This window comes from Rana temporaria, chromosome 3, assembly GCF_905171775.1.
Source record: "Rana temporaria chromosome 3, aRanTem1.1, whole genome shotgun sequence".
NCBI lineage: Eukaryota > Metazoa > Chordata > Amphibia > Anura > Ranidae > Rana > Rana temporaria.
In genome coordinates, this window is record NC_053491.1 from 215,706,438 (window position 1) to 215,718,522 (window position 12,085).

A 12,085-nucleotide genomic window follows, 5' to 3' on the forward strand; every position below is an offset into this window, starting at 1 on the left:
GAGTGCTTATTAAGCAGCAATGAAGTTATTAAGAACTAAGTTTTAAACCAATTACCGTGTATATATATATATATATATATATATATATATATATATATATACCGTGTATATATATATATATATATATATACTGTATATATCGTTGTGCTTGGTTCTTAATGTCATACAGCAAAGTAGCAAAAGTTATTTGTGCTGTTCGAAACCTTTGAGCACAACCATATATTAGCATTATAAAAGCTGTCTGATAGCCTAAATGCATGAAAGCAGCAGGGACTTGATATTGCAAATATAAATTGCATTTGTTGTTTGACATGTACTGTAGATGTTGTGACATTTTAATATGTTACTTAGACCTTTGTGGTCAGGTAAGTTACAGACTGAAAAACTATATCATAGGTTCATGACCCAGTAAAGAATTTTGTTAATTCTTCTATTTTCATGCTTTTTCAATGCATACTGTCATGTATTATTGTGCCATATGTAATTAACTACTCAACTATTAAAAAAAACAGTTGTAAGTCATTCATGCTGTACTATCCTTCCAGTACAAATTTAAATCTTCATAAAATTGTTTTGTATCTCCAAAGCTGGCCACATATTTCATCACAACTACAAGATGGCCAGAAGCATTAATGGCTCTGTATGGGATGATTAAAATGTTTTACTTTGATGCAGCTGCATATTGTATTAATATATATATGTTTTAAAACATTAAAGGTTGAATTACAATTTTTCATTCTCAACATCAATTATGTTTTTTTTAAGAGATCTCTTTGCTTTATAGCTTATGGCTTAGAAAACTTTCTGTGAAAATGTATGTTAAAGAGATGTTAATCTTGAGAATGTTATAGTGTTAACTCATTCACATTTTGGAAAACTGGTACATGAGCTTGGAAGCACTGCCTGAGGCTTGCCTGATTGCATTCAGCACATATTGAACAAGAGTCAGTTTTCCATACCATGCGTTTAAATTGTAAGTGTTATAGTGAGGAAGGGTTAGAACCTCTGAAATGTTTTTACTGCTATCCAGGGCTGTTACATATATTTTGTCTCACATAGTTACTGTCACATTGACAATGGTGAGGGGAAATCTCTAACAAGAATACAGACAGAATTGCAAGCTGACTAGACTCTAACCTTCCTTTTTTTTATTAAAACATGCATTTTTATCATATATATATATATATATATATATATATATATATATATATATATATATATATATATATATATATATATATATATATATACACTGGTATATATATTGCTGTTGAGTGAGTTGACCTGTCTGGTGAAACAATTATCACCATAAATGCAATAAAGCAATAAAAACCAAACAAGGTTTCTTATCCTACTCCAGCTATTCAGAACAAAACAATGGACTTTTAGATTCAGCAAATTCTATGTCTAGCACTCTCAAAGTTTACACCTGTACTATTTTAGTCCGCTGAGTGCAATGGAAAGCATCTGCTCAGAAACAGAAGGATGGGATAAAAACCGTCATTGTATAGATTTGTGTGATTGCCCAAAATGCATCAGCAGGGCTTTTCAAGTGTCCCTCAACATGTTTTCCTGTGGCCCTTTACACACGGTCGGGAATCCCGTCAGGAAAAAAACATTGGTTTTCCTGATGGGATTCCTGGCAAGCTTGCCATGCATACAGACGGCCATTCAAAAGAACTGGCGTTCTTTGAAATTGCAAGAATGCGGTGACATCACATTCAATGCCGTTGCCGCCACCAGGTAGGAGGGTCATTAAAGCCCCTTACTGTGTCTGCTGTGCTTAGACGGTGCTTACAATTCCGTGTACTGCTAGATTTAAGACAAGCAATTTAACTCAAATACACTTGTAAACATACGACTATATCATCTATCTCTAGTGCCCTGAAATGCTTAATTCTTAACAGGCCATATTTTCAAAACATTTATAATGATAATATTGCATTAAAGCTCTACTACACGGCAAAGTGTCTAATTTCCTAAAAAAGTATGTTTCATAAAATGACTCATTGCAACAAGTCAGGGTCTTTCTTTTATTTTTAAGCCAACATTTAAAAACAATGATAGCTGGAAAATAGTTTATCTCCACTTTTATTGAACATGCATGAGAGAGCTTAGTGTGCGCATGTCTTATAAATTTGTATATATTAAATGAGTTTTAAAGTTGTCCTGAATTACATCATTAAATAAATTGATTTACCATACCATCTCATGGTACATTAAACAGCATAATCAATCACAAAACAACACAAATATAGGAAATAGAAATAAAATTATCTGCATTTCTTACAGCCTTTCACAACTCCCCAAACTCTCAAACTGGCCATTTCCAGTATGAAGCCTTTTAACTGGTTTTCCACTGCAATGTGTGAATTAAAGTGGTAGTAAAAAAAATAATAATAAAGATTCCCCCCTATGCATGGTAAAGGCATCATGTGCTAGTATGCATTGCATGCTAGCACAGCATGCTAGCACAGTATGAAAGACTTAAGCCTCATACACACAATTGGATTTTCTGTGGACAAAATGTAGGATTTTTTTTCCGAAGGGCGTTGGCCAAGAACTTGTATTGTATACAAACGGCAAATAATTGTTGGCCAACAAACACAAAACAATGAGTTTTTTGCGCTCTTTAGCGCCATCCTTTGGGCAACTTCTGCTAATGTTGTGTTATGGTTGGCATTGCTTCTGAGCATGCGAGTTTGTACTTTGGAGTTTTGTCCGACAGACTTTTGTACACACGATCGGACAGTTTTAAAGCATGCTATCCCACATTTGTCTGCGGAAAATCAACAACAATTGTCCGATTGAGCATACAAATGGTCGGATTTTCCGACAACGGCCTGCAATCACACAATTCCCGTTGGATAATCCGATCGTGTGTATGAGGCTTTATTCTAAAACAAAGCCCTCCAGCGGCATGCTGTCACCACTGCAGAGGCTTCCATCTTCACCAGGTCTCCCCTCCGGGTTAGCAGTCTGTGTCACTTAATTGGCCGAGCCGTGATTATGTCACTCCTGCACATGTGCTTGGGAGTCACGGCCATGGCACAGAGCATGCACTAATGATGTCACTGGCTGCTGCTCACTGGAATATCTTCTAAACGGTGCACATTTAGGAGATATTAATTTTAACTACAGGTGAGTTTTATTATAAGCTTACTGTACCTGTAGGTAAAAACCAAATGCAGGAGTTTACTTCCACTTTATAATTTTTCAACATGACGTCCTGTACTGATAGAGTATCAGTACACATTCCATGTAACACAAGTATTGCTAAGACCGACACTGACAGCTACCCGTTTCCACCTGTTTTCTGATTCCACAATCAGAAAACAATTGCTGTTGTTCTTGAACATGCAATCTTCATATCAACTATAACATGATAATCATCTGGGTCTATTTCTTAAACCTACATAGCTTCAGCAGTCACTTTTTTTTCTCTACAAAGAAAACTGAAGCTTCTAACTTTGATTCCAAAACACGCTCATCATTGGCTTTAAATAAAAAAAAGTGTGAAATAAAAACACTTTGATTTGAAAAACACACAGAAACAAGCTGTTTAGTCCTCCTAATAGGTTTCCTAATATATACTGTAAAACATTTGTCTCTAACTGCTATCCTAAACCAAGATACCTGTCATGTTACACTTATATTGTGACTTGTTTTTGCTTTGTTGTTTCATAATTTGCCATTTGGAATTGTGTCGCTACTTCTCCTCATCGTTTATTTTTCTCTTTACTGTTAGCAGCATTCTCCAGCCTCTGATCCATCCATATGAGTATTGCTGGAGTGGTTCATATTATACTTTGACTTATCTGGATGTTCACTATTGACATTTTTGTTATAAACTTCTCAACACTCTCTAAAGTGTCATTCTGACTGAGTCAACTGTCTGACAACAGTATTGAGATTGGAAGTTATTGTCATCTTGATACAACTTCAAAAGACCACACTTTCAGTGAAAAGATCATTGGTGGTTCTGGAATATGCTGTGAGGTGTTATATACAGGTATGAGCACTGTAAATGCAGTAGTTTAAGGCATCATTATATTGCAGTTTATCAATTCTTAGATGTGGTGGCTGTATTTGTTTTCTTGTTTTATCTGTCGATTTAGCCAGTTAAGCCCTGTACACACGATCGGTTTGTCCGATGAAAACAGACCGATGGACTGTTTTCATCGGACAAACCGATCGTGTGTGGGTCCCATTGGTTTGTTTTTCATCGGTGAAAAAAAAGGACATGTTTTAAGTTTTTTCTATGGCTAAAAAAAACGATAGAAAGAAATTATCGTCTGTGTGGAAGTCCATCGGTCAAAAATCCACGCATGCTCAGAATCAAGTCGACGCATGCTCGGAAGCATTGAACTTCATTTTTTCAGCACGTTGTAGTGTTTTACGTCACCGCGTTTTGGCACGGTCGGATTTTTGACTGATGGTGTGTAGGCAAGACTGATGAAAGTCAGCTTCATCGGATATCCGATGAAAAAATCCATCGGATTAGATTCCATCAGATATCCAATCGTGTGTACGAGGCTTTAGTCTTATTTTTTTATCAGGCTAAGCTGTCCTGAAAAGGTGGCATTTAGAGGGTTGAAACAAACCAGAGGGTTGAAACAAAGGGGCATTTAGAGGCAAGAAAAAAATCCCACAGGCAGTGTGCCAAGGGGCAACAGATCTTTGGCAGAAAAGAATTTGACGTGGCCTAAAAGCGTGTAAACGCATCTAAACACACCTAAACCTTCAGCATCAATTCATTTTAATGGCCACAATAAATGATTACTCTGGCTAAAGGAAATAATTAATTCCTAAGCCTGGTAGGAGTAAACAATGCCATAGACTTGTTAGTCAGTGGGAGTAAAAATTTGCACTAATGCTGTCCGTTGGAGAAATAGTGCCCATCATTGGTGTCCATGGGAGAATAGCACCCAATCATTGTTGTCAGTGGGAGGAATATCGCGCCATCATTGGTGTCCATGGGATGAATAGTGCCCCCTCTCTGGTGTCATTGGTAGGAATAGTGCTCCAAGGGCATATAAAGGCAAGACAAGGCCACATCTGGCCCGCAGACTGCAGTTTGGAGACCCCTTGTGTAAATTCATCATCAATTGCATTGTCTAGCCATGTTGTTCCATCATCAGTCATGATGAACAACTCCCTTACAATATAAACATGACAAACTTATATCATCAATCCACTCCAGTTATACTCTTTCTGAAAATTACAGCTCCCCAGCTTGATGCTAAATGTCAACAGACTGACTGGCAATGCTGGCTGATGTCATTGACTACATATGGCTATGGACTAAGCCACTTTGCTTACTAAACATAGGCAGGTGTGGAAGGATCTGTCATTTAGGTGCAATCGTTTTTAGAATATCTTACAGGTGTGCCACTTCACTTGTACTGTTGAATAAGGTATCTCCCAAGCATGTTATTTAAAGTGGAACTTCAGTCTCTCAATAATATTGACTATGTTTAATTCTTATGCTGCTAGCATTAGTAAATAAGTAGGAATGTATATCATATTTACTTGTTTTAAACTATATTTTTCACATTACTTCAGTTAATTCCTGGCTTCTTGCCTAGGCAAATGACATCATACATTCCAGGGGTCTTCTCAGGGGAGCGGAGGAGGGGTTTTCTCAGTTTAGCACGCTCTTCTGCTTGTATGCCTTAAGGGCAGAGGGATTCCAGGAAGTCAATGCTACATGAATCATCTAACTAATTTCTGACTGTGTTAGCATATCCCTCTGTGACCTGAACCCAGAACAACATTGGTAAACAACACTAAAGAGTCAAAGAAAGAAACAAAAATGTAATGAGCTTAATCCAGAGAGAGACAGATTGGTATTACAATAAAAGACAAAAACATATGTCAGAATCACACAACTTCATGAATATAGATCTCACTGCTCTTTATCTACTAAACACTCCACTGCAAAAAAAGTCTCTACAATCATAATTTACCACACTCAGCCAACTGAATAAGGCTCCTCAGATACCTCTCTAAAACTGCATCTCTTAAGTCACTGCAGCTACATCGCACAACTAGGATCCGTTCTTTGCGCCTACCACCTCTCAAGACAATATGCCAGTACACCAGGCTTTACTATGAGACTGGTCAGTTATCTGCTATCAATCACCCTACTTCACAGATGCAGTCCAACATGCAAATGAACCTTAAGCCAGTGTGAGGATTGAATGCTCTGGTACCACCATATCTTCAAAAGTTACATAAATGTACTGCATTGGTCATTGTACTTAGCTAACCCTGTTCCACCTGCAGCCATACATCAAAAATCTGAAAACACAAACATTTCACAATTTGGTAAATACATTGTTTAGGGAGAATTCACAAACATGGGCCTCACTATATTTAATGACAAACTTTAAAATTACAGTGGCTATAAATTAACTTTCAAGACAACAATTAGTGACCTAGATATTATAGCTACAGAAGCTAGATATTACAGCTACTAGATCCGCTTATCAAGAGTTAGTTCCTCAATCCGAAGAAGCGGTCTCCACGAAACATGTCAAGCTCATTTCTATACTCTACTATGCAGTACAATCACACACTTCCTTTTTGAGATGTGTTGACCCTTCTTGGACTCCTATTAGATCAATCTATAGTCACTGCAGTTGCCACTGTAGTTTTCTTTTTACATTTATTTGATTTTATGTATTGTGTTTTTCTAAACCCTTACGGGTTACATGTTAATAAACGTATTTTTATAATTGGTGCCTGCAAAGTCCATTTCTTTGTATCTTTAACATTTGTGCTGTTCCAATATTTTTAGGATGTGGCACTGCGCTACTTTAGACACCCACAGTCCATCCTGTGGCTAGTGATCTACCAAACATTTAATAATTCATAGTTCCTCAATCTAATGAATGTATCAATAAACTTTACTAATTTCACATTGACAATCCTTCAACGGTTTGTAACATTGCTTGGAACAAATGTGAAAGTTAGCTTTGGGAGCACAGAGGCCACTGGGAATGCTTTGTTCAAAAAGAGACCTCCTCTCGAAGCTATAACTCACCAGGGTTGAAATCCACATACCTAGCCTCAGTTACCTGAACACTACAGCTGGAGCCAACCCAACAGATATCAAGCTATAGTTGAGTATTCATGAAAAACGAGCAGCACTAATTCAAAGTACAAGGAAGAAAATCAAGTTTCCTTTTCTGCAGTTCCTACTTCTGTGAGTTAATAAGGAAAATTGCAGACACCAAGAATGACCCACGTTTCTCCAATGGTGAATCCAACACTCTCAGACCACCTTTTCTAAAACCTGCCAGCTCATGCATCTCACAGAGATCAGAGAGGTACATTGTCAGTTTTAAATTACCGTATTTGCTGGCCTATAAGGTGTCTGGGCATATAAGATGACCCCCTAATTTTTTATTTTAAATGTTGGTTTTGTGGTGTACTCACTGTATAAGACGACCCCCTTCTGACCAGTCTGTCAGCCTTCTGGATGTGTCTCACAGTATACATACAGTATACTGCGCTGAGCCTATCACGGCGAGCGATGCATTCTATTAATGAATACAAAGCCTGCTCAGATTGGCAGAGGCTGTAACATCATCAGCCCATGCCTCTGACTCTCAAAGCCAATCTGAGCAGGCTACTGTATGTAGCCTGCTCGGATTGGCAGAGGTTGTTCCTCCAATCTAAGCAGGCTCTTTATTCATTAATAGAATACATCACTCGCTGGGATTGGCTCAGCAGTGTATACTGGTATGTAATATGACCCCCGCTTTATACCCGGCATATAAGACGACCCCCGCTTTTTGGAAGTTTTTTTCTTACTGTAAAAGGTCGTCTTATACGCCGGAGAATATGCTGGAAAATACAGTATTTTTAAAGTGGTCGATTGTGGTATAAGCTATTGCACAACTTATCCATGACTTTTCACTTTGCAAACAGTACCAAGGACCATGAAGAGAGTCACACATGGCATGTCTGTAAAGCACGTCACACAATTGAGGGAATCCCACAAGTGTAAAAAAATCCTTCAATGCTTCAAGCATGAAGTGTATTCACAAGAGATCCACAACATATCAAAGGGATTCTTTCTTATGCCTTCTAAGAATAGCCCACTGTGTAAACTGAACTCAATGATTGATCTCTATGCATTATTTTAAGTCAGGGGTCACATAGGAAAGTCCAATCTGTGCAGAAAGGAACAAAACCCTCATTATACACATTACTGTTCTACTGGTAAGATATTTCCTTATGCAAGTTCAGCATCAAGGCCATCAATTTACAGAAGGTACATGTCAGGCAAGTTATTCTAATGGCCATGCTCAAAGGAATGCCTCCTCTCAAAGAAATGTGCATGCACGTAGAACAGTCCGTAGAACTATACACAGCATTAGGACCCTGCGCACATTTCTACAGGCAAGTGTGCATAGATGCATGTGCGCGTGAGCATTAACATTGTACATGTGGTCATGTGTGTAAGCATGTTTGATGGACTTTGGCACCCAGTGGCCTATTTAAAGCCTTACAGGTTAATTGCTAATTGGTCATCAGCTCCTTCTGCTTGTGAACTGATCCCGTACTCATCTGTATCCTGACCCAGTTAGTCCAACCCTGCTTGTTCCTGAACTCCTGTTGCTGACTCTGGCTTGTTACCCAACCTTGCTTCCTGCCTGCCATTCTGGTACAACTTCTGCTTACTTTATGCTGACCTTTGCCTGACTGACTCTGCTCCTGGTTCCTGACTTTGTACTCCTGTTGCCTGGTTGTTGCTGACCCCAGCCTGTCTGACCACTCACCCAAAAGCAAGAATATTCCTACAGCCGGTTGGCCTACTCCAGCTCTGCTTATGCTTTTGACATATTTCAAACGGGATCTCCTGCAGACACCTATGCCACCCTGTGCCCTGTCATACCCTGTCATCATTCCCAGGGGAAACAAGAGGTGTAAGGGCACCTCTTTTGTCAGCTCAGCCTCAACCAGGTATATGACAATACAGTAAGACCGAAGGTTTCTAGATGGTTGGAATGAAATTGTATATATCCTTTATACTCCACAAATGTGAAAAAAAATTGAGAGGAGACATCAAAAAATGATGGTAGATTTCCCAGTCAACAGATTACACACGCAGCCACCCCATACAAGTTGTTATTGTCATTTTTGGCCCCTTGTCTGTAGTTACATGTAGGACTCGTGATGGATACATTTTGGACTGTGCTTTTAAACTACCTGAATATTCATGAAGTGCACATTCAAGTGAATCTATTGACCCTATATAACTCCCCTTCTGAGATCTTTCTCTGCATAGGTACCTATAATTGTAAACTTACTGATATATGACTAATTTATCAGGGGCAGAAAGGGTAGAAAAATTATTGAACAAGAAGTGTAAAAGGGAATTCACCACACCTCATTCCATACAGATGAATGTTCTTGGGAATGCATGATTGGAACTGTAAAAAAAAAACTTGGATTCTATTCTATGCGACTTTAAAACTTCCAAGCTTGCTCATGAAATATGAGTTCCCTTTCTTGAAGAGAAGTCCTCCATAATTACTGCCAAACAACTGGTTCCAACTTCTTCAGACCCAGATTATTCAGTGTTGCTTACTACATACACTCTCCTCACCAAAAATATTGGGATATTTGCACTTAGATTTTACTGTTTCAGTGTTAACAATGACAGCAAATATAGGTACAATGCCTTGGCATTGTGTTCTGAAGTCACTGGATGAAAGAGTACCTTTGCAACTTTCAAGGTCCTAGCAAATGGCAAACTAGCAAACCCAACCTAAAATCAGGCTACATAGTTACATACCGGTAGTTCTCCAGAAAGAAAAATATATGACTGGCCTATGGGTCTGATTACAACTCCACATTAGGCCACATTAGGCCTATTAAAATTAGGCCTATTAACAATGGGTTTCTTGATATCTGATTGATAAGGACAAAACATACCTTCTGATTTTTTCCTGAAAACATGTGAGCTTATAACTTCCTGCGCATTATACCTCTGGAATTTGTTTTCAGTTATATTATTTTAGCTATGTTTAAAGCAGAAACCAGAAGGGGAAGCTTCACTTGTTTGCACCCTCACCCCCTCCACTGCCACATTTGACACTTTTTGAGGGAGAGCGAGTACCTGGTTTTGACAGGTACCCGCTCTACCTTCTGGGCAAGATCGTCGATCTACAACATTTCCGATCCCTCCTCCTCCCCACCACTGTCTTCTGGGACACATGTCCCAGAAGACAGTAGGACCATTTAGAAAGCACAGTGCGACTCGCTCATGTGCAGTTGGAAACAGGCTTCCTGTTTCCCTTAGTACAGATGCCTGTGTCTGCACCTGCAGCTGATTGAAGAATCGGCTTTCATGCCAACATTGCGGGATCCTTGGACAGGTAAGTGTCCCTCTATTAAAAGTCATCAGTTACAGTATTTGTAGTTGCTGACTTACATTTTTTTGGAATGAACCTGAAGCTCCTCTGTAGGGAATTCAGAAACAACCCCCACCTCTATGTGTATGGAGAAGAGGAGATGGGCAGTGCCCTGTAGTCTCAATGTGTTTCTATTGTCCAGTTGTCCTGACACACTAAGGTAAGCATGGTCATACTTGAACTGGAACTGTGTTGCTGGCAAACTCACTGGATGAATATACAATATATATATTTTTAGAGAAGACGTTGATCTTTTTTTTTTTTCAGGTTACCAGTTTAGTTGTAAGTAATATTTAGGGGAATCTTGTTCAACTGCTACATTGATGCATCTTCATTTATTTCCTACTTTATATCTAGGTAATATCTAAACATCTTTTCAGTAATATCAATGAAAAGAATGGGTTTTAATTATGTAAGATGGGACAAATTATAGTAAAGGTATTGCCTAGAACAATACGAGATATCCCATGCTTATATAGAAGGTGTATTTAAAATGTGGACAACCATCCATTTTTTCCATTGCATTAATCATATTCGTTAAGATATGTAAACATTACTGTGAAGAAGTGGATGTTAATACAGGAAACATGTCAGGAACTTGTGGAGATTGTATAATCTGATAGATAGGTATAATCTAAATTAGGCACTAAGGGCCAGAATCACAAAGCAGATACTCCGTCGTATCTCTCAGAGTATCTATGCGACTGATTCATAGAATCAGTTACGCATAGATAGCCCTAAGATCCGACAGGTGTAATTGTTTTACACTGTCGGATCTTAGGATGCAGTACCGCGGCCGCCGCTGGGGGGAGTTTGCTTTGTAAACCAGCGTCGGGTACGCAAATTAGGAGTTACGGCGATCCACAACGGTTTTTCATGTTCGCTACGTCGCTGCTAGTCTAGTTTCTCGTCGCAAAGTTAGTCGTCGTTTTTGGTGCCCTAACTTTACACAGCACACGTATGTGCTGTATAAAGTATGGCCGTCGTTCCCGCGTCGAAATTTGAAAATGTTTCCTTCTTGCGTAAGACGTCCGGGAATACGGAAGTACGCTACGCACGTCGCCGTTCGAAAAAATGACGTCACTTTGCGCAAAGCAGGGCGGGAATTTCGAAACGGAGCATGCGCAGTAGGTCCGGCGCGGGAGCGCGCCTAATTTAAATGGCACACGCCCATTTGAATTACGCAGGCTTACGCCGGAGGCCGCCAGCATAGGTTTTCATTGCAAGTGCTTTGTGAATCAGGCACTTGCGATGAAAACTTGCGGCGGTGTAACATATCTACGATACGTTACGCCGCCGCACTTCTACGTGAATCTGGCCCTAAATTAGTTGTGGTTTCTGGATCATGGCTTTTCTATCTTTTGATGATTTTAACAAAAGGATTAATTCAATGTCACTGTTTTTTATAAACAAGATAGGATATGTTGGTTAATAAATCCTACCCTGGTACATATGATAGTACATTTTATTATCTTTATATGAATTAACAAACACTATTCTGATTATAATTTAACAAGACATTTTAACTTCCAAATTGCCCTTGTGTGTTTTTTTTTTCCCGGGTGTTTTACCAAAGCACTAGACTAACTTAAGAAACATTCAGGAGAAATTTGCTTTTACTACTGACACATTTTTCTATGCTGTATATTTTTCAG

The 12,085-nt window shown here is 38.8% G+C and overlaps 1 protein-coding gene across 1 annotated transcript in view; it reads right to left on the minus strand.

Annotated features, from left to right (window-relative positions):
• The window catches only part of LOC120932093 (dynein heavy chain 3, axonemal-like), a 123,984-nt gene that overhangs the window by 77,620 nt on the left and 34,279 nt on the right, over nt 1–12,085 (minus strand). The gene's annotated exons all lie outside the window — the stretch shown is intronic.